Genomic DNA, 24,035 nt, shown 5'->3' with positions numbered 1-24,035 from the left:
CGCCTACGGCATTTAACCCACCATTTATGGAGTTACCTGCATTCACCCTTCTTTCAATATCCCTATCAGCCTTCCCATCTCTCGTAAACATACTTCCCAAATACACAAACTCATCCACTTGCTCCAAGTATTCATCATTCACAACTATATTGCACACTGTTTTCATACTCTCTCTTTCAAATACCATGACTTTGGACTTACTTACATTCATAAACATTATTTATTCTCCACAATATTAAAATATTGCATTTTAATAGTTTGCTTTTATTGATGGTATCAGTGTCAAAATTTCTCGGTGTATTATTATTATAACTGCATATTATTGCAGCTTGTTTTTGCGCTTTTACTCAAAATGTTCATTTGGTTCCCATATTCTTTTATTTTATGATAAAAATTATTATATTAATTCTAAATTTATTTTCATGTAAACATTATGTATTCCATTGCTCAAACCATACAATTTATAGAATAATCGTACTACTAGTAGTACTAATAGTACCTACTAGTTTTTCACGCATTAGAATATGACCATATGATTTAAATAGCGCCGTTTTTGTGAAAATTCACCTCAAGAAGCGTTAAATTTAGTCTTACATTAATTATAATTAACAAAAAGGTATCATTTAATTCTTTTCTTTATGTGAAATAATAATTTCAAGATGTTTTTGTTATTTATTTTATTTTATCTTCGTTATTTGATAGATCATTAAAAACATAAAAATGTAAACACATAATCAACGGAAGGCACCCATGGTTATTTTTTGGATGCATAAATTTTCGATTTGAGATATTTTGAGAATATCAATCTCAGATGGGAAGGCTGATAGAGATATTGAAAGATGGGTAAATGCAGGTAACTCCATTAATGGAGGACTGAATTCCGTTGGCGCCAACAAAAAGCTGTCTAAAGAAGCGAAGCTAGTAGTCCACAGTGGAATGCTTGTACCTACCCTGATGTATGGCAGTGAGGCATGGAACTGGCAGATGATGATGATGAAAGTAGACTGAATGCTGTTGATATGAGATCCCTGAGGAGTATGTGTGGTAAAACCATATTTGATCGTATGAGAAATGTGGAAATCTGCAAAGAATGCAAGGCTGATGTAAGTGCAATGAGTAAAATTACAATATGCCCATGCTATTGATTATATTACGACTGGCAATTTAATGTTATTTTTCTTGGAAGCCTCGAACCAGGTGAAGGTAGTTATAATGTGTTGATTGTTTTGAGAAAGGAATTGTGGAGCGGGAAAACGAAAAATTAAAAACAATCATTGATTATAAATTTTATGAATAAAAGTGTTGTTTTCTAATACACTACACATATATTAATAGTAGGGGCAGGTAGGTAGGTACTTACGACTTTTAGAAAACCTATTTTGGATAAAACGAGTAATCGCTCTAAGGAGAAAATTTAGTTTTTTGTGCTCGCTATAACCAAGTTTGACTGTATATATATATTCATATATCGTCTCATATATATATATATATATGAGACGATATATGAATGTGAATGAGGCAAAGAGTGTGTACCAAGACCGAGTTTTTGGCGGTCTGTCCTCTCTGCCTAGGTACCCCTGCGGGAAACGACGTGATGATTAGATATTTAGTTAGTTATTATTGAAAAGTAAGTGGGTTGATGCTACATAATTACTTTTTTCTGATTACAGATTGCAGGCTCTGATTGCAGATTCAGTTACGATATCAAGTTTACCTACTTACTTTTTAAATTTACACAATTCTAAAAAAATGCCCAAAAAATTTTTAAACGCTGAGCAGGTGCGAGCGTTATTAGAGAAAGACTCTGGTAGTGATGAGTCAAACAGTGATTTTGAATTTGAAAACATTCAAAACACATCGGACATTGAAGATCATGTTTCTTTTGAAAGTTCTTCTGAAAGTGAATCCGACACCTCTGACGAAGATGCCGAAAAGATTACTGATGAAACGGAAGAAAAATCTTTTACTTCCAAATCTGGATTTAAGTGGAGTTCCGTTCCTCCGACACAATCCCGTAGTAGGCAACACAATATTGTTTACTCTCGTCCTGGCCTGACAAATGAAAGCAAAAATATTTCATCTATTGGAGACGCATTTTCATTGTTTATTACTGACGATATTCTCAAAGAAATAGTTACTGAAACCCAACGTTTTTGTGTGAGGGAAAACAAGGGCACAGCCGATGATGCATCAATTTCTACGGATGAAATTAAATCCTTTATCGGCATATTGCTTGCTGCTGGGAGAAACCGTTGCAGAAAGATGCAGTTGAAAGAGTTGTGGACAACGAATGATCTATTTAGGCAATTTTTTTATACAGCAGCTATGTCTAGAGATAGATTTGCATTCTTATTTAGTACTCTACGATTTGATGATAGAGTGACTAGGCACGAAAGAATCGCACAAAGTGGGACAAAACTGGAGGCGATAAAATCAATTTATGAAAATTTTAACGCAGCTTGCACTAGAAATTACTCCCCGGATTCCCACATCACCGTAGACGAACGTTTGGCGACGTACCGGGGATCATGTCCTTTCCGTGTATACATGAAAAGCAAACCTGGACGATACGGAATTAAAATATGGGTGGCAGCTGATGCCAAAACAGCCTATATTTTAAATACTCAAGTATACACGGGCAAAATTGGCAATGCCCGAGAAGTAAATCAGGGGTTACGAGTCGTAACTGACTTAGTAGCACCATATTACGGTTCTGGAAGAGGTGTTACGACAGACAACTTTTTCACGTCAATACCTCTTGCCAATAAATTATTGGATAATAATTTGACGCTGACTGGTACATTGAGGTCGAATAAAAGAGAAATTCCAAAAGAATTTTTACCTTCTCCGCAAAGGGAATTACATACAAGCCTTTTTGGTTTTACCGATGCACTTACAATTGTTTCTTATGTGCCGAAAAAGAAGAGTGCAGTGGCTCTTCTTTCAACCGAATTCCACGACGACAAAATTTCATCAGCGTCAGAGTCAAAAAAGCCAGATATAATATTACATTACAACTCAACAAAGGGGGCTGTAGACACCGGGGACAAAATGACAAGGGAATATTCCTGCGTTAGGTCGACAAGAAGGTGGCCATTTCGTATTTTCATGGAGATTTTAGATATGGCTGCCTTGAATGCTTATGTTATTTGGATCACTAAATATCCAGAATGGCATTCAAATGACCGAAGCAGACGAAAAATCTTTATCAGGGAGTTGGCCATGGACTTAGTGAAAAACAACATTAAAAGTAGAAAAGAAAGCGGTGTAAAATTTCACAAAGCGCAGCAATACGGCTTCGAATTATTTGAAAAAGTTATGCCGAGCACAAGCGACGATATTGTATTAAATGAAGTACAAGTTTTACCTACCAAGGCAATACGAAGACGGTGTTATCTTTGCCCGCGCAACATTGATAGAAAAACTAAGCTGTGTTGTTATACTTGCAGGAAATCTATTTGTGTTCTGCACAGGGTCCAAGAAAATTTTTGTACTAACTGTAAAACTATCAAGGACAATGCCAATAATGAATGTTGTTAAAATAATAAAAGTTGCTTAGGACGGATCTTTTGACAGATTTTAAACAATTCATCAAATTTTGATGTTAATTTTCAGGTTCTGCGAAAGTTCTATTCAAGTTCCGATATTATTTCAGTTCTGTGAAGTACCTGGCCTATACTGATATCATAACAGAACTTGAATAGAAATTTCATAGAACTTTAAAATTAACAAACAATCTGTCATTTTTGTAATAAGCATATCCGACCTTTAGAAATTTCTTCTATTATTCACTTTTTCTAGTATTTTTGCTGTTTCTTTTCAAGTCATCACTATACTAATGGTGCCATGATCTGCAATTTTAGGTTTGTCTAGTATTTTAGAATTTGTTCACGTTCATTTGATTACACAAACTCAATTAGTGTACTGGTTGTTTGTGTTATCTTGGTGTATTCTCAGTCGAATTGTTTCATTTTTAAAATGATCACGTTGGAAAATATTTTGCATAAAAATCCGTTTTGTTTATTTCATATTAATATTATAGTTTTTAATAATAAATTACGTGTATTTTAAATAATTAAAGCATTCATGATAGTGCATGTAGTCACTTACTAACATTTGGTAAATGAACAACATATTTTTCTATAAGAAAACAAACATTTTTCGACCATATCTTTTGTGCTTTTAATCATTTCTCTGTTTATCACTTTTTTATAAGAAGTCCCTCTACTGTTTTAGACGTGGTGCACTTTTCTCATTTTCCATTTAAATTTATGTATAAAGGTTTCAATTGCTCAAAGCATAGTGGTCATTTGGAAATTGTTAATTTATGCGATTGTTTATTGATAACTTGATATCAATTTTACAATGTTTTCCAGAACATCTAGTTCACTTTTGCAGTCTTGTGCAATAAGTATATATCCAGGAGTCATTACGCTATAATATCTTACAAGTGAAATGTTGTCAAAAACCGGACATAATATCCAATAGTTACTGTACCTTCTTATAACATTATATTTTATGTTTTTCCATCAAATTACGCAAAAATTGTGTTGTTAACGTCAGCTTGTTTTTGTTTTGTCTTCTTTTATAAATATGATCCCAATTTTAGATTAGATTATTTCTTGGTAATCACTTTGCATTTCATTTTTTCATACAATTTATTCTGGAGTATATTTATTCGATTTACCAATAAATTAAAGTTTGGGATATGTATGTACCAAAATTAATAGCTGACAGAATTATTCGCTATTTAATAATGCTGATTTTATTCCATGTTGTTTGGGTTTAACTTTCATCGTGTTGTGTGTGTTTTTCTAAATTGTGAATTTTTATTTAAAAAGTTATTGTCTTCTAGCTAGGTTATAATTTTCGTTTATTTCATCTTCAATTTTGGGAACTCGTGCCGTGTGTATATGTTACATTCCACTTGCTCAAGAAAAAAAATTCTTTGTAATAATACGATAAAGAGTAAATATCTTACATTTCAAGTTGTGATTTTCATCACGCGATTTGTGTATAATATGTAAATATAACGATCGTCCAGTTGATTAGTCAGACATCTCCGAAGAATCGGAATTTGAGTTGAGTATACAGTTATATGTAAAATGAAAAAACAAACAAAATATATGTTTTCTGGGTTATTTGTAGAAAATTTAAAAATGTCGTACTAATGTACCGAACCGTTATACTTCCCGGTGTTATTTTTTTATAGCATATTTAATTTATAAAATACAGACACATGTAAATAATATTTGGTTTATGGCGAGCATTCGAACATTGCTTTCCTCATTATCTCAAAACTTTGTATTTAGAGATGTCTGACTAATCAACTGGATGATCGACATGTCTTGTTTACCAGTAATAGGTATGTTCATTATACTATATGTGTAATAATTTTTGCTAATATCTAATGTTTGTTTCATAAAACTCATTTATTATAAAGTAGGTACCTACCTTATGTGTTTCCAAAATGTTGAGGTGTATTTTTGTAAAAATATAATATTTTGAGGTGTGTTTTTTGTCTTTTTGTAAATTTCTTCATTTTACTACGATATTATGTGTGTAAGATATTTTAAAATTATATTAAAATTATGTTTTATATTACGAATGTCTTTTTCTATTTTCTATTATAATTTTGCAATTTTCAGTTTATTTAATCAATCCCTATAAATGGTCACCATAAAAGAGATAGCCTCCTAGTATGATGACGTTTCTATTCTAAATGGTGGTTTTTGTTCAGGGCAATACTGAACGCATTTCCCATCCTTGGCCGTGCGGAAAATATATTATATTAAATGCATTATATTTTATGAATTATTTATGAAATATCACATAATTATTGAATTAATTTGCGCTTGCTGGGATTTTGAACCCGCGACCCAGAATCTCAACCATTTGACCATGGGGGCCGTCATTACTAAGAAAAAGAGAGAAATTCTCCGGTTTCTCATATGTATCCTATTACGAGTTTATAAATACCGTTTCCAGATCTCTCATAAATATTGTTTATCAAAAACGGGGAATTCTCAGGCTACAATAAAAAAATATTTATTTCAAGATTGGATTTCAATACTTTAAAAATACCTTATTTTTAACAATTTGAAGTTATTAAAAATACCTTATTTTTTACAATTTTATTTGATAAAACATTACAAAACAAAACCATTCACCGTTAAAAATGTAAAACATACCTACATAAATGGATCAGTGAAAAACTATAAACTCAATATATACCTATTCAAGCAAACGCATCATTTATGATTACAGGTTAACTGCGGCACGATGCTAGATGATACTCTAAATGAAATTATAATAAAAACAATCAGAAATAAGATATTAATTATTTTTTTTTTTGTAAACTAATGTTTAAGACAAGAATTTTTTTTCATAGCACAAAGGGTAACATTTATTTATAAGCAATAATTATTAGCTTGAAACACTCATCCACATTGAAAAATCTCCCGAGAAAAGATACATAATAATAATAAGAATAATTGTAGAAATAAAATAATTTAATACCTACATTAAATATCAACATACAACATTTGTTTCAAAATATTTAACATCCGTACCTAGTTTAGTAGTACGTAGTAGTTTTCATAAACTATAAAAGTAAAAAATACATATCCATCATTTACAGACCACCCTATGCAAGAAACTAGCCACCCACGTCGACGCTTAATCGCCAATCGGCAGTCGAGATTCGGAAACGAGGCGCGATGCTTGCTACGTACCCGCCTTCTCCGTTTTCTTTGAAAACATATGCGTTATGGTCTAAATTCATTAGAACATTAATTATGACTTTATTTATGAAACGATTTTGATAATGACTACTGAAATATGTAATATATACTTCCCTCTAATTATAACCAAAACAAATTTCATCGAATTATGTCATTAACACCTTTTAATAAGCAAAACAAATTGGGGGACTGAGTGACCCCGCTTCGGATCCAATGTGATTTTTTTCTTTCCGGGACGAAAGGGTTAAAAAAAATATGTATAAAGTTAAGGGTTAGTTTTAGTCTTAGCTTAATACTAGTCTTAAATTGTAATTCTTAAAACTAATTGTCCTTTTACTTAATCCTTAATTATTGTTCATTCAATGTCTTAAAAGTTGGGTCACGTAACGAGTTAAATATGAAAAAAATTGCTCAGGCACTTCTCTTAGCGATGTTTCTGGAACCGCGGATCTCTACGTTCGCACTTATCACTGATACACAAAAGCGGCAACTTCGGCTGGTTCCGAAGGGCGGAATCAGTTCAGCCTGGGCCAAGGCTCCGAAGGGCGGAGTCGGCAGGCAGCGACTTCTGAGAGGGCAGCTTCCTGGGCGGAAGTCTGGCGACCACTTTGGCTTCCTGGGCGGAAGTTCGCGGGGTTACGGGAAGAGCCTCGACGACCGCTCCAAGGGGGATGGCAAGAGGTTTCTCGGCGGACGCGAGATGGTGACTCCTGAGAGGCGAGAGCGTGACTGTTGGTTGCGGAATCTGTTGAGAACTAGGCGAGATCGTGACCGCCGAGAGGGCAGCCTCCTAGGCGCCTCGGCGGCCGCCCCATGGGGAGGCGAGATGATGACTCCTGAGAGGCGAGAGCGTGACTGTTGAGAACTAGGCGAGATCGTGGCCGCCGAGAGGGCAGCCTCCTGGGCGGAGGCGCCTCGGCGGCCGCCCCAAGGGGAGGCAAGATGATGACTCCTGAGAGGCGAGAGCGTGACTGTCGAGAGGGCAGCTTCCTGGTAGGAAGCGCCTGGGCGACCGCCCCAAGGGGGGGGCGAGAGCGTGACTGTTAGAGCTGAATCAGTTGTATTCACCCGCGCGATCTGGCGACCGTAGCGCCTGTCGTGGGGTGCTGGAACTAAAGTGGTTCCGCTTTACCCCACTTCGGTACGTTGTCTGAATCCGTGGCGCTGGCATCGCCATCCTCACCGCTAGAGTTATTATTATTTTAAAAGATGTTAAAATTACATTTGTGCAAAAGACCTTCAAACAATTGCAATGGCCTAGCCTTGGGCGAAGGTTTTTACTGCCGGGTCGCTGGCTTAACGATACACCCATTTCAGATTTACGACTTTATGAGGGGCTAGAGCTAAATCTGCCGACTAATGGGTGTATTTCTAAGTTGGCTTTCAAATTTTTTATTGCGATTTCCGGCCACGCTATTGACTAAATATTTAAGGTCTAATAATATCCGACTGCCGCCTCCATCTGCGTGTAAAATCACAGAGACAGATGCGGGCGCACGTGTTTGCTTTGGCCTTTCTGTGAATTCAAGTCATGTATATACCTAGGGACATATCATATTATTTATCAAATAAAACTAGTTGACAAATTGTAGTAAAGTGCAACATATTGTTTGAAATTTTTGATGAACCTGTTCCCTTACTTGGCCCTTAGGGCCCGTCCCCACTTCCGTTTTAAAAACGGAGGCGGGTCCTGTTTTAAAATCGGATGCCCTAGCGGCTGTAGTGGATGTATGGAGCTGTTCACACTTGTCCGACACGATTTTAAAACGAATCTGGCATTTTTTGTCAGATGGATTGCCAGTGCAGCGCGTCCGTTTTAAAATCGTATCGGAACTCGCTCGCTCATAGTTTTGTATGGATCTGTTCACACTTGTCGCCTATTCGTTCCGGCAGAGTACCCGCCACACCCCGACCCCTTCTTGGCCGCTCCCAGTCGCAAGGAAGCAGGCACGCTGCGTGGTTGTATTTGGTTATCTTGTTGAGTAAATAAATTAAAACTATAATAATTGATAAGGAAATAAATCCCGAAAATTTTATCCCACTAGTCGAAGAAAGAGTTGGGCTGTAGGATAAAACGACAGAAGGGTTTAAAAAAAAATCATTAAAATTATGGGCTTGGCGAGAAATTTTCTGTTTATTCATGCCGGATTTTGAGAAATTAGAATAAAAAAAAGTAAAGATTTTGGTAAATTATCAACTTGTTTTAAAATGTATTTTCGTAAATCGTGCATCAAAATATATTTAGATGCACGATGCACGGAAGAGCGTATTAGTTTAATAAACACACTATAAAAATATTTGAGTTGTTATTGTTTTCTTACCTTAAAAATATCAAAAGCCTTTCTTCAAGACAAATGTACTCTCTAATTTTTAGTATTTTTATATATTAAGCTCTCTGAAACTCGTTCCAGTAGATGGTTAAAGGAAGTGATAGAAAGAGGAGGACAGGGAAGGACATTCTAAAATAATTAAAGAACTTTAGTTAATCACTTCTCAACTCACCAATTAACACTTGGAAAGTTCCTACGGAAAATCTTTCAGCTATGATTGGGTGAACCCAAAATTTTTTTTTTCACTTTTTTCCTTCTTTTTAATAAGTACCACATGACAACAAGAGCTTCATCGTCGTCCATTGCGCACGATCGTCTACTGAAGAATGAGCAAATAAAATGTTTTGATTGAATCGACAATTTTTTTTTTTTCGTAGAGTAGGATCCTTTTTTAAAACGGAGGTGTGAACAGGGCCGTAGGGCATCCGATTTTAAAACGGGACCCGCCTCCAATTTAAAAACGGAAGTGGGAACGGGCCCTAAGACCAATAAGGAATTTCGACTGGATCCTATACCGAGTATTATGATGCTAAAACTGCTAAACAAAGCCACGATTACATCAAACAAGGTTATTTAAGCTTCTTTGTTTAAGTTCAAAGTACCTTATTCAGATTTAATCAGCATTTTTAATGATTTTTGCTGACCACAAATCTGTGGAAATTATTGCAAACCCTTGCAGGCAATGATATATAACACCCATAGTGGGCTAGATGGCCAATCTCCCTACCTCCCGTATAGTAGCGCGCGAAGTGATTTGAAGAGCCGATCCGCCATCTTGTAAAGGTCAGCCAGCGTGATTTGCCTGCTTGTGTACAATGGAGAATTGATTGCAAGTTTATAAAGTTTAATGAAATATTTTTGATTGTTTGAACCATGGTTGTTATTATTATATGATACAGTACATGCAGATATATTACGCATTAATGAAGCTAAAAAAAACATATTTTTTGGTTTTTAAGTGACATTTTCAGCATTTTTCGAGTGCCAATATCCACTCACGGAATAATGTTTCAGTTCTTATTTGTTCACTCTCCTGGATATTGAACATTCAAACACTGAAAGTTATGAATATAATATTTTTTAAAAAGTACAGGATGCTTCATTTATTATTTATTTATTTACAAACTTAAGACTTTTACCAAAAATGAGTATTAATAAATTATATTAGTGCATTAAAACTTATTTTTATTCAAGAAATACAACAAAAGAGCCAGGAAATGGAAATGTGCAAAAAGTCGACTGTCCTCATAGTCTGATTGAAAGACATCTACGACACATATTTTATCCGTTATCACTGCTGAGATCGCTGATGAAAACGAAGTCCAAATATTTCAATTTTGAATTCATTCAATTGAAAGTTTCTGATTTTTTTTTTTTTAGTCACATAACAAACAATAAACATATTCTTATGTAGGAACTACAATAAAAACAAATAGGCAAACGACTAACAACAATAAATGTAATGTTAAATAGCGCACACCCATAACCCAAATCACGGGATATTATAATTTTAGGATTTTAAGAGCTGAAAGTATTTAAAAAAATAATATTTTACCCACGACAATCAACATAAATAATAAGCTCACGGCAAATAAGACCATCCAAAAGAAAAAATCTTTCTGAAGTGAGTAAACTTTAAAAATTACATTTATCAAATGTAGGTAACGAAACAATAAAAAAATAAAAAATTTCAGCTGAAAATTGAACTTCAATAATTTTACGCACCACGATTTTTTTAAATGAAATACCGCACACAGTCTCAACTGCTCCCAACCATCTGGAGCCAGTGAGACTATGGAATCCCCAATTGGGATATATTAGTATATTGTGAGGCTGAAGGTAGTGTGGAGGGGAAGGAGATGGAGAGGAGAAAGAGAGGAAGGAGGATGAAGGAGAAGAGAGATGGTATGTGAGTATCTATTCAGATCTGATCACCAAACACGGCTAGAGCTATTTAAATTTTTATGGTGGTCTTTACCCCATATCTTCCTCTCTGGAACATGCCGCAAATAAACTATATATTATTTTAAATGAATAATTTGTGAAATAACATAAATGAATCAAATAAAATTTACTTGCGCACGCCGGGGTTTGAATCCGCGACCTCCGGATTTCTAGTCAAAAGTACGACTAGACCACGGAGGCCGTAATATGTACGGTGTAAGAATTTTTCACATCATGCATGCACCGACAGCCGATAGTAGTATATTAGCGGTAGGTACCTTTGTACTTGTGCATTTTTTCAAACTTCCAAAATATTGGATGATTTATATACAGCAGTTTTTGTGAAAAATCAACTCAAGGACTGTGTTTGTATATTTTAAAGTAATTCTTTAACTCAACTACTAACTAAGATAAAAGTAAAGTATTTGAAATCTGAAAATCCCCCTATATATACAATTTACCACTAATTGGCTAATTGAACAAAAAATACCTTAAACTTATGGGAGCCGAATTGTTCAATCTCCAGACGATTATGTTCAGCATCCAAAATAATCATTCATCATTTTCATGCCATGTTCAACGTCCACCTTTAAAGTCATAATATGGGCATTTTATAGCTTCAATCTTCGAAAAATGATCTTTAAAAATTTCCTGTTACACATATGTACTAAACGAAATGACCAAAATCGAGAATTTTTTAGAATTTGCCTGTAAAAACAAAAAAAAACGTCTCCTGTAAAATTTGCTAAATGGTCTATTGACCATACAAGAACTAAGGCAGCGATTGGTAATTGTAGACAATCAGCCTTACTCATAATCGAAACACTACGATAATACGGACAGGTTAAGTGAAATTTTTACTCATAATAGCGCCAACTCGCGCGCATGCGCATTGCCTAATCTGACCGTATTAGCAGACGTCAAAATTTAACCCACCCGAAGAGTAGGATTAGGCAGTATTATGAGCGTATTAAATTCGGAAATGGCTGACTTTGACAATTTTGACGTTTTGACTGGAGCTTTGGCAAATCTTGACCGTATTCATCCACCACGGGCACGGAAAACATACAAAAAGCGGTATGACCCATTTACGGCGCTAACGGAAGGAGATTTTAGGTCCAAATATAGATTCACCAAAGCAAATATGAGACGTTTGATCGACTTGGTACGGCCATATTTGCATGTCAATAACAAACGGGGTGGAAAAATATCTACCGATCTCCAAGTTCTTTGTGCCATACGATACTGGGGCAGAAACGAGGTAAGGATAGTGTTTATAGTTGCATTCCTGTGAAACAAATCAGCAAAATCGATAACTAAACCGTTTTTAAATTATTATAACATTTTTTTCGCAGATACAAGATGATTGTGCAGATTTACATGGATTTAGTCAACAGACAATGTCCCGTATTGCCAAAAGGGTCGCAACTGCATTTGCCCGCCTTTCTCCACAGTACATTAAAATGCCACAATCTATTGAAGAGCAACAATCAACAGTTGCAAAGTTCCAAGGAATAAAACGTTTTCCTGGAGTAATGGGTGCCATTGACTGCACGCACATTAAAATAAGGAAAGTTGGGGGTGATGCCGGCCAATATTACATCAATAGGAAGGGGATATATTCCTTAAATGTCCAGGTTTGTAAAGTGATAAACCTCAATACGTGTCTGAAATATAAACATTAACCAACATTGATTGCATGAATAAATTCATTCCAGGTGGTGTGCAATGCAGAACTAAAAATTATGGATATTGTTGCTCATTGGAGAGGCAGTACTCACGATGCTCGTATTTTCCGGGAAAGTTCCATCAAGCAGAGGTTTGAAGAAGGTCACTTCAACGGACGACTGTTGGGAGACGGAGGTTATGCCTGTACACCATATCTGTTCACCCCAGTTAGGAACCCAAGAAACCCCAGAGAAGTGGCGTATAACAGGGCTCAAATATCTACTCGCAACACGGTGGAGAGATGTTTTGGGGTATGGAAACAGAGATTTCGTTGCCTGCTGCGGGGTATGTCAGGATCTCTCGATACCATCAAGACAACTATCGTAGCTCTTGCTGTTCTCCATTGTCTTGCCATCGATATGAATGATCCTCAGTTAGGTAAGAAAACAACTCAAAATAAAAGATGTGTTAAAATGAAACATAATATAATATGTCAGTTTTTAGATATTCCTTACATTAGAGTTTTGTATGTACTAATTGTATGATTTGTAATTTGGAATAGATGATGATGAAGAACATGATGAGGATGCAGGAGCAGAAGCAGGTGGTGGTGGTTTCATGGAAGTAGCCCCAAATGAACAAGTAGCCCCAATCAATCATATTGGAAATGCCACTAGACAGGTGTTCATTGATCAACATTTTTAAATGTATTAGTATGTACTCGATATGATTGTATCTACATATATAATTATATTACACTGAAAAAATGTACATACTCAGTAGTATAATGTACCTGCGACACAAATGCATATTACACAATAATGAAGATATAATAATAAGACTAAGGTATGATCAATATTGTTTATTTATTTTTATTTTAGGGAAATCAGTTTACAACGTGCTTAATTTATAGTCATGTGTAATTCACCTAACTGAGAAACCATTTATAGATTTCCTCATTATGTTTACATGGGCGTTGAGCTGGTCTATTTATATTACAAGGAATTCAATTCAACTTAACTTTAAAATGAATGTGTATGATTAATGGGTACTTTATATTTAATAGGTAAATGAGAGTGTATTTGGGAAGCATGTTTATGAGAATTGACAAGGTTGTAGAGATATTGAAAGAAGGGATAAATGCAGATAACTCGATTAATGGTGGACTGACATGCTTCGCTCTAACTCTCTTAACGTTCCAAACTCTTCTCCCATTAGCTTATTCGGAGAGTCATTTGTCATGTTTTCAGTTGGTTGTTGGTCATTCACTGACCCATAAGGGTTGGGAAATGGAAGGTTAGGTACATTTATAAATTAAACAATCTCTTCTTGCTATACAAATGTCAAGCATGGCTAAAACCATAGTATATTTAATGAACAGTTTGTGGAATAACACAAAGTAATACAAATATGTGTACTTTTTAATCTTTCTTTGGTTTGCTTTCATGTTGCCCACATCTTCGAGTCTCTGTTGCCGAGGGTTACGACTCCCACTCCAAACGCTCTGATGAACAAGGATACTCCACTAGATGCGCTCCTTCACGGCATAGAGAGCTGCCAACACCAACGTTCCGGATGCCTGTGATTGGTCACTCCGGTTTATTGGTGTTGCTTCCATACTATGTTCCTATAACATTCCATACTAACACATTCCATACTATGTTCCTATAAACTGTAAACTATTCTATTATTTATGTAAAACTTGTAACTTTCTGCCTAGTTTTTTAATGCTGAATCTTTATGTGGATGATGTTTTTTTCTGTAGTTTTATCAAAGGTTACAGTTAAGAGTTTAGATTCAAAAAACCTTCATTAACAAAACAGTTTTTTCTTTGTTTTTTTTTTTTTAATTTCCTGAAAGTTCAACCTCGTAACACATTTTACGTCGAGTACTGAATATTTAATATTTGCTCATCAAAACCTAACAAAACTGCATGTATTTTCATTGGCCGACAGTTTAGAGAGACATGACAGCAAAAATAGATTTAAAATCAGTAAATTAACTGCCAAATCCATCCACAAAGAGAATAAAGCTTTTTCTAGTAGCGTGGATTCATTTATTGCAATATATGAGACATTTGTATAGCAAGAAGAGATTGTTTAATTTATAAATGTACCTAACCTTCCATTTCCCAACCCTTATGGGTCAGTGAATGACCAACAACCAACTGAAAACATGAACAAGTCATAAGTAATGTGCGCTTTCCAGCTATTGTTGAACTACAATGACAATGCATTGACAAGCTTTTGGATTCCACTACGTAATGGTAGTACTAAAAGTGAGGGTTACGAGAAATCAATTGGGATGTATACAAATTCTAATTAACCAAACATTGCACCCTTCCTAGAAAGGTTACGCAGAGAGGACAGTCTGTCAAACCACTTGCCTCGCCCACAATCACACCATATATCATACATACTCTTAAAATAAAATAATTATTTGGCTATCCATCCATCTTTCAGCATCGACATTTTAATTTTGTGTTCCTCCTCCATGAACCTAATCCTGGTCTGCGACTCTTCATCCTGTAGACAATTTTTAAGGTCACTTTCCTTCTTCATCAAGCTAACCCTGGTCTGTGACTCTACTTCCTGTAGACGAATTTTAGCCCTGGATTCGTCTTTCATGAGCCTGAACAAGTACTCCATTTTTTTTGGTGCTCAAGGTGCATTATTTTTTTTGTTTCTTCAAAGACGTTCGCCTTCATTTGGGCTAAGTCGTCTTCCTGAAAATAAAAACATTAAATGACAAAGTTTTCATAACTGGTTTAACATAATTATTATTAATTATTCTATCAGAGATCATTTCAATGTAAAAAATCAAAATAACGAAATTCGTCAATTAAATAATGTAACGTCATAAATCGTTAAATTGTACATTGTTGATATACACTTATATTTTTAATATTCTTAACTCCTTAAATTATTAATAAGGATACTTATATAAATAATGTTCATCTCGATACTCAGCATCTCTTTTAAACACAAGCGTCTGCTTCCATAAAGGAGAAACATAAAAAAAATTCAAAAAAAAAATTGTGAAAACTAATTTTTATATATCATTATTGTTAGCAAATATTATTATACATTGTAAACTGTAATTATTACATAATAAAAAAATTCCAACTTTCTATTATAATTTTTCCAATTTCCAATCCAGGTAAGTATGTTTATGTATCTTTGTAAATAATAAACTTAGATAGTGCCTATATATAACAAAGTGTACAGCAGAGGTGATTTCTCACAAAAACGGCGCTTTACAATTATTATTTTTATTAATCCATATGTCAACACTACATACAAAATAACTATATTCAACTTTAGTCACCATGAAACAGGCAGTCACCTAGTACGGTGTTTTAATCTATTCTCTGAAAATCTCTTAATTATCGTGCATTTTATACATAAAAAAATAATATTCATATATGAGTTATTGTTTTTCTTAGTAAACTTTCAGTTTTGGTACGACAATAAAGTCAGTTGAGCAAACAAAAATGTGGTGTGAAGAAATACTTACTTTATGGCGTGGGCGCCTCCGAGGTGGAGGTGGAGGGCAAGCATGCAGCGGGACATGCTGGATGGTGTATGCTTGTGGTGATAGTGGCGGTGGTGGCGAATCAGCTTCACTTGTTTCCTGTTGATATAAACAAAAGATTATGTCCAACTGAAAAGTTACTGCTTTAAATATTGCAAATAGTTAGCACTCATTGTTGCGCTGATCATTTAAGTAGGTTTAGGTATATTACCTCAAAAGACAACTTCCTATTGGGAACAGAGTGTGGCAGTGTGGAGTGAGGGGTTGATGTAGGAAAATTCATCTGTAATAATAAAACACAATTACCAATATAACTCCCACAATTAAAGCAAGATTTACATGAGTTTAAATATAGACAGAACCATCAATATTTCAATAATATTACTATCAACTTATCTTTTGAAAAAAAAATGCTGGTTGGCTGTTAAATATTAATTCATATAAAAAGTTGTGTTTTACAAAGTGTGTGTTTTCCATTTAATATATAATGTCACACCACAAAGTATTTGCTTCCTTCGATAAAAAGATATTTACCTTTGCTTTAAATGTTGAATCGCTATCGTCAACATTTTTGTCCGTTACGAATTCATGTGGTAACAAATCCACCATCGAGAGAATATCCTGCGAAGGACTTGGTGGATGGGGACCTCCACCTGTTGCCATCACTTCCCTCCTATACCGGCTCAATTGGCTCTTACAAGCCAATTTGAGCATCTTCCATTGAGCTTGTATCTGACCCATGTCTCTTTTTTGGTCACTTAGTGTGTTAAATCTGAAAAATAGTGTGCTATTAATTATGTGGTATGAATACCTTTACCTGATTAATTTTATACTATGATATTTTTTTATTTGAAATGGATGTCAAAGCTACGAAGCGACAAACTTAAAGTTTAATCTGTAGAAAAGTTAACAATGCGGATATATTATGGAGGTATACTTACTTTAATAAAACAAGCTTCCAAGCTTCCCTCTTGGCAATTAGGGTGTTACCGTCCGAGTTTTTGTTCTCTACAGCCCTCACGTGTTCAGTCACACAGTCCTTCAACAAGGCCTACAAGGAAAACAATCATTATACTTACACTAATTTCAAACAAGTAAACAAAACATTAGAGCCAAGATAAAAGTTAACAAACCTTTTCAACGTCACCCCAATTTTTGTTACGCTTGCGCCTTTTTAATTCTACCTCTTCAACAAAATTAATCTCAACATTATCCATTTTTAGGTTATTCGAAGATAAACAAACCAATTCTTGGATTACTTTTTTGACATTTGAATAAACGTGAAGTTGGCAACACGCCGCAAAATGCCAAATTTTTCAAGTGTTGCTACTGTAAAAAAATCATATTCCATAATCCAGCGGTCGAGCTATATTGGGAAAATTTATGATTATGAGTAAATATTTTTAATCTGACCAGTATAGGCCCCCACCCCTGTATAGCTAATACGGAGTATTATCGTCGTATTAGGGATTTCATTATGAGTAAGGCTGAATAAAATTATCTTCCTAATTTAATACAATTTCAGTGTGTTAAATGTACTAAATATAGTAATTTAATTCATTACATTTGGACAGTCCGTGATCAAATTCTTTAAAATATTTTTTTCACCTACGATTTCTGAAATGCTGTTTACGATTAAAATGAAATCTTTTTTCCATACACATGTATCTTTCATTATCAAGTAAGCCACAGACAACATACATAAATATAAAATATTTTAATGATGACCTCAAAAAGTAGCTGTCACGGCAGTTTCAAAGTAACAAACACGCAGGATTCACGCGATATTAAACTTTACGATTTTTTTTATATTTTTCTAAAAATTCTACAAAAATGAAACAAACGGCAAAATACAGGATAACTCATTGGCTATATAGCACCATAACAATTTTGTATGACTCCATGTAAAAATTCTAAGTAATGTTTGCGAAAAATTAAATAAATGATCGTCTGGATATCTTGAGCAATCGAGGCAAAATTATTTATTTCGCGTGGCCGATCCAGTGGATGAATAAACATAAGCGATTAACTATAAATATTAATATTTTTCCGAAACTAAATCGCTAATTTTGAGATGTGTATTGACTATGCAGCACCGGAACGCGTGGATTTTATTTAGCACAGTAAGGGAAAGGTTAAGAGTGATGTGCAATGTGCACTACGTGCGATGTTGACAATGTAGATATAAGGGTAGCTTTAGACTTGTAAGTTTTTTCGTAAATTTACGACTTCTAGCCAATGGGCGTATTGGATTTTCAAAATGCAATATGCCCATTGGCTAGAAGTCGTAAATTTACGAAAAAACTTACAAGTCTAAAGCTAGCCTAATAATAATAAAATAATTGATATTGGATGACTTGTATAGCGCCGTTTTTGTGCAAAATCACCTCAAGGGCGATATATAGTCACGCGTAATCCTACAATTTCATTTCCGATTGTGTTTTGCGTTTGCTAATCAGTTATGGTTAGGACAGCGCTTTGTCAGATGGGACTTTGTTGTCTTGGGTGACATTTCACTTATGTTTTAGGCTAATAAATTGAATTTTCGGTAGGTTCCGAAGCAGAATTATATTGTCTATAGTTGAGCCTTTTTATAAATTTCTTCTACTCTTTGTCGATGGTGTGGTGGGCCGTCACCGATGTCAGAAAATTTGTCAGATCTAAGGTTAAAATCTTGACCAAACCAATTCTATAGAAGGTCGAGTTGTCAATCTTTATGAATTAATGCATTTGTGCAACGACCCGTGATCTCTGTTTTACTTCAGCTTATTGTATTGTATTTAATATTATTAAATTTTGTTTGCTTGGAATATTCTGTCAAAACAATGATATTTGAAATAAGGGATACATTTTGTGACTATCTTGACCTTGAAGTTGACACTTCATATCTGTTGATCTAATCGATAATTTAAATGCTTTCGTGTGCTCGTAGGAATACGTTACAACTTTGTTTGTTTCAGGTATATATATTTGTTTCGGCGTTAACCAATTACCAAACCCTGCGACAGCGGTGCCATGGATCTAGTAAATCCAGAAACTGTTTTCATCAAAACGGAACCAGGGCCCCAGGAAGAAGGCGGAGGTGAAATGCCGTACACGTATATGGATTTCGACCTCCCAGATGTAAAGAAGGAATGTTTGCGATATGCGGAGAGTTCTCAGACAGCCAGTGAGTTGCATTGCTTATGTTAAATAAATTGTATTAGACCGGTCGGTGGCTGAGTTGACATCGCGCTTGGGTCCCACCCAGGCGTCTTCCCTCACAACACAAGCAATTTTATCCGCTTACTGTGGTGGTAGTTGGAGATTTTCAAATGTTTTCAGGTTATTCGTAACCCGGGAATGTTTGTTTCTTAAATAAAAAAATTAAAATACAAGTCCATTTTGGATTGCCATGGCGACAGAACATTATATGTTTGTTAACGTTTTCCTCTTTAGTGGCAGTTATTTTAGTTTTTACCAGATTTTTTTTTATCTTTGCAGGAAACAGCCAAAGTTTTGTGTGTTACGTATAGTTTTTATTATTTTATGTTTTAAAATTTTGGTAATATTGTCTTTTTGGTTCTTTAATCCATTTTGTAATTTTGTGTCTGAATTTATTTTTGTTTTCCTCAATTTTATTTTCAAGTGGTAGACTGTTGAAAGCTTTTATAGCATGGTATTGATAGTGTATTTGTCCAAAACTTGTATTTACCGTCAGAGTTTTTATGTTTTCTTTGTACGCTTGTCTAACTGGTCTGTTAGTGATATTTTTTGCATGTTGAAATTTGTTTTTTTGGTCAAAAATGTAGTTAAGTAGTGTTTTAACGTATAATTGGCGTATATCTAGTACGTCACAACTGTTGAATATTTGGTCTGTACCAGTCAGTCTATGTTTTTTTAATATTACCTTTCAGATCGGTTTCTGTGCGATTTCTAATGAATCGATAGCCGAGTTTGTTGCTCTTCCCCAAGCATTTATTCCATATTTTATAAATGATTGGCAAATTGCCAAGAATATTATTTTCAATTATTTTATTTTATATAAATTTCTTATGTCTAGGAAAATATGTATTGTTTTGAGGAGTTTATTTGTGATTTGTTTGATGTGACCATACGCTACGATCACATAAGCCGCCAAGGCTTACAATAAGTGCTCGATTCCTCAAGTTTCCACCTCATCCTCATTCGTTAAAAATACATATTATCATTTCATTGATTTAAAAACAACAACTTCATACTGAAGGTACTCAAGAGCAAATGCTTATTCCTTCTGAAGCGGACATTCGGGGTCGTTCTTATTGATATTCTTAAAATAACCTTGAACTCTCTCCACTTATTTCTCACTTCTGCAGTGATTTATTTTATTGTTTCTATTTTAAGCTTTTTTTTAAATGAGTTTAATATCGATGATCAATGTACGTTCATGTTATAGCTTGCATTAATGTGGAGACTATTACCGTCAAGGAGGAACTCGGACGCCGAGAAGATAATGATGGGGGATTCTCTTGTATGGAAATTGACATAGACCTGCCGGATGTTAAAAAGGAATGCTCAGAACGCTTTCAAAGAATTGTCCAATCCGGTAAAATCACTTTTTTTCTGAAATTTAACAATTCTGCCATCGTTGTTATCAAGTCGTATTATGCCTTTATAATCGAATTACTTTCTTTTTTTCTACAGATCAGAAGACGCATCCTGTGGAGAAACAATTATTTTGTTCTCATTGTAACTATTCCAATTCTCATAAGTCGAATTTCAAAAGGCACTTACGCATCCATATTGGAAAAAAACATTTGTCATGTTCGGTGTGCAACAATTTATATTCTCGAAAGGGCAATCTGATGAGACACATGCTGAATCACAGCGGAGAAAAACCTTTTTCATGTTATGAGTGCAATTATTCATGTTCTCAAAGTGGCCAACTGAAGAGCTACATGTTGACTCACAGTGGAGAAAAACCTTTTTCATGTTCTTAGTGCAGTTATTCATGTTCTCGAAGGGGCGATCTTATGAGGCACATGCTGACTCACAGTGGAGAAAAACCTTTTTCATGTTCCGAGTGCAACTATTTTATTTCTCGAAAGTGCGATCTAAAGAGGCACATGCTGACTCACAGTGGAGAAAAACCTTTTTCATGTTTCAAGTGCAATTATTCATGTTCTCAAAGTGGCCAACTGAAGAGCCACATGCTGACTCACAGTGGAGAAAAACCCTTTTCATGTTCTGAGTGCAATTATTCATGTTATCAAAGTGGCCAACTGAAGAGCCACATGCTGACTCACAGTGGAGAAAAACCTTTTTCGTGTTCCGAGTGCCACTATTCATTTTCTCGGAAGGGCTATCTAAAGATGCACTTGCTGACTCACAGTGGAGAAAAACCTTTTTCATGTTATGAGTGCAATTATTCATGTTCTCAAAGTGGCCAACTGAAGAGCCACATGCTGACTCACAGCGGAGAAAAACCTTTTTCATGTTATGTGTGCAATTATTCATGTTCTCTAAGTGGCCAACTGAAGAGCCACATGCTGACTCACAGTGGAGAAAAACCTTTTTCATGTTCTGAGTGCAATTATTCATGTTCTCGAAGGGGCGATCTTATGAAGCACATGCTGATTCACAGTGGAGAAAAACCTTTTTCATGTTCTGAGTGCAATTATTCATGTTATCGAAGGAGCGATCTTATGAGGCACATGCTGACTCACAGTGGAGAAAAAGCTTTTTCATGTTCCGAGTGCAACTATTTTTTTTCTCGAAAGGGCGATCTAAAGAGGCACATGCTGATTCACAGTGGAGAAAAACCTTTTTCATGTTCTGAGTGCAATTATTCATGTTCTCGAAGGGGCGATCTTATGAAGCACCTGCTGACTCACAGTGGAGAAAAAGCTTTTTCATGTTCTGAGTGCAACTATTCATTTTCTCTAAAGGGCAATCTGAAGAGCCACTTGCTGGCTCACAGTTGAGAAAAACCTTTTTCATGTTCCGAGTGCAATTATTCATGTTCTCAAAATGGCCATCTGAAGAGCCACATGCTAACTCACAGTGGAGAAAAACCTTTTTCATGTTGTAAGTGCAACTATTCATTTTGTCGAATGGTCTCTCTGACGAGACACAATCTTAAACACCATGGAGTAAAACGAACTACACACGAAATAATTTACAATCGTTAGTAAAGCTAAGGTTAAGAAGCTTAATTTTATTCAATATTTTTTGGAAGCAGCTCCGCAACTCACACAGCTCGTGCATCTGAGAACGTTAAAAGTGCATCTCAATTTTGAAGAAAAGGTGAGAATACGGCCAACAAGAACGAAACTATTTATGTGGTGAGTAACGATAATGCCGGCCTATTGGCCGTGTCTTAGTCAAATTAAACTAAATGACTGACATTTCGCAAAAAAGATACTCAATATCCAGGCCAGCTATCCTGGTTTAATAGCCAGAAATGATAAAACTCTACTACATCGCAATCAATTAGCTGACTCTCGCAGTGAACTCGAGCCGGGGATGTTTTTTTTATTTTTTTTATAGTGAATACCTCACAAGAGTCCCAACTGCTCCCGTCTGGAGCCAGTGAGACTATGGCATCCCCAATTGGGGGATGTTGTGAGGCTGAAGGTAAGTGGGGAAGGGAAAGAGGAAGGTGGGGAAGTACCTGGCTATTCAGGTCTAGTCACTTAACACGGCTAAAGCCATTTGGAGCAACGTTTCAATTCTGAATGGTGGTCTTACACCAGGGCGATACTGGTAGTATCTTCCACTCTGGAACGTGCCGAAAATATACTATATATTATTTTAATTAATTAATTGCACGATGAAACTGATCTCTCAAACAAATATATTTATTCATCATCAAAGTTTCGCTTAACGAGAGCGGATGCGCTGTAACCGAAGGTACATAAAACTGAAACATACCCATTATTCTCACTAAATATTGTATTTATATTCGTTTTTTAAGACATCTTCTGAAAGTAAAGCAAAATGGGTGAATTGTTATTAACATAACAGCGATATAACTAAATATGTTATAACTTATAAGTGCACATTTTTGTTATTTGTTTTTGGGGTGTTATGCCGTGTTGCGCTAACTCTTTCTTTAGCCTACGTTTCGGACAACATTGCAGTGTCCATCATCAGGGCAGTTGTGTTATTTTTAAATAACACATAACAAATAACAAAAATACTTTTGGCCGTGAAAATCTTATATCATATATCAAAAACACTGACGTTATTATATAACACACTAGTCTTAAGTGTACTTGAATCAAACTCGATCATCTGGGCTCCACATGAATTAACATACACTTTACGTATTGAAAGAGTCCATAAAAAAATTTTAAGGTTTTTATTCTCGCGGCTCTATGGACGTTACCCTTGGCTTTACCCATCGATTTATATATTAGGCATGACCAATTACCACTCCCTAGAGACACGTAGAGGTATTGCTTTGCTTAAATATTTTTTCCAACTAATAAACGGTCACTTATCTAATAATGAGACACTGGCCCAATTAAATTTTTTTGTACCAGAGTCTCACTCTCGAGGACGTCATCACAATCTTCTATATAGTAGAGCAAGCCGCACTAATTTATTAATGAACTCACCTGTGGGGAGAGCTACGTGCTTTTTGAATGCGGTAGATAAGAAATTAGATTTATTTTTTGTGTCCTATAGCGCATTTACGAGATTTTTGGCATTGCATATACACTGCATAAATGGTACAATTATAACGTCTTAGGCTTTATTACCTGTAATTGTTATAAATAAATGTACAAATTATATATATAAATAAATAAATAAGTGCACATATTTCAACTCGATTATATAAACATTATAAAAA

General features: G+C 35.1%; 1 long non-coding RNA gene across 1 annotated transcript; it reads left to right on the top strand.

The window, feature by feature from the left end:
• Positions 1 to 19,183: 19,183 nt before the first annotated feature.
• Positions 19,184 to 22,065, top strand: LOC149414439 (uncharacterized). Its single transcript, XR_016304095.1, has 3 exons — positions 19,184 to 19,388; positions 20,634 to 20,783; positions 20,882 to 22,065. It is a non-coding gene; the product is annotated as an uncharacterized LOC149414439 (long non-coding RNA).
• Positions 22,066 to 24,035: the final 1,970 nt, after the last annotated feature.

The sequence above is a fragment of the Hesperophylax consimilis genome, chromosome 20 (genome assembly GCF_061612785.1).
Source record: "Hesperophylax consimilis isolate HC1 chromosome 20, BYU_Hcon_1.0, whole genome shotgun sequence".
Classification (NCBI taxonomy): Eukaryota; Metazoa; Arthropoda; class Insecta; order Trichoptera; family Limnephilidae; genus Hesperophylax; species Hesperophylax consimilis.
Note: the sequence above shows the minus strand (reverse complement) of the source record. Positions and strands in the feature narration are given on the sequence as shown.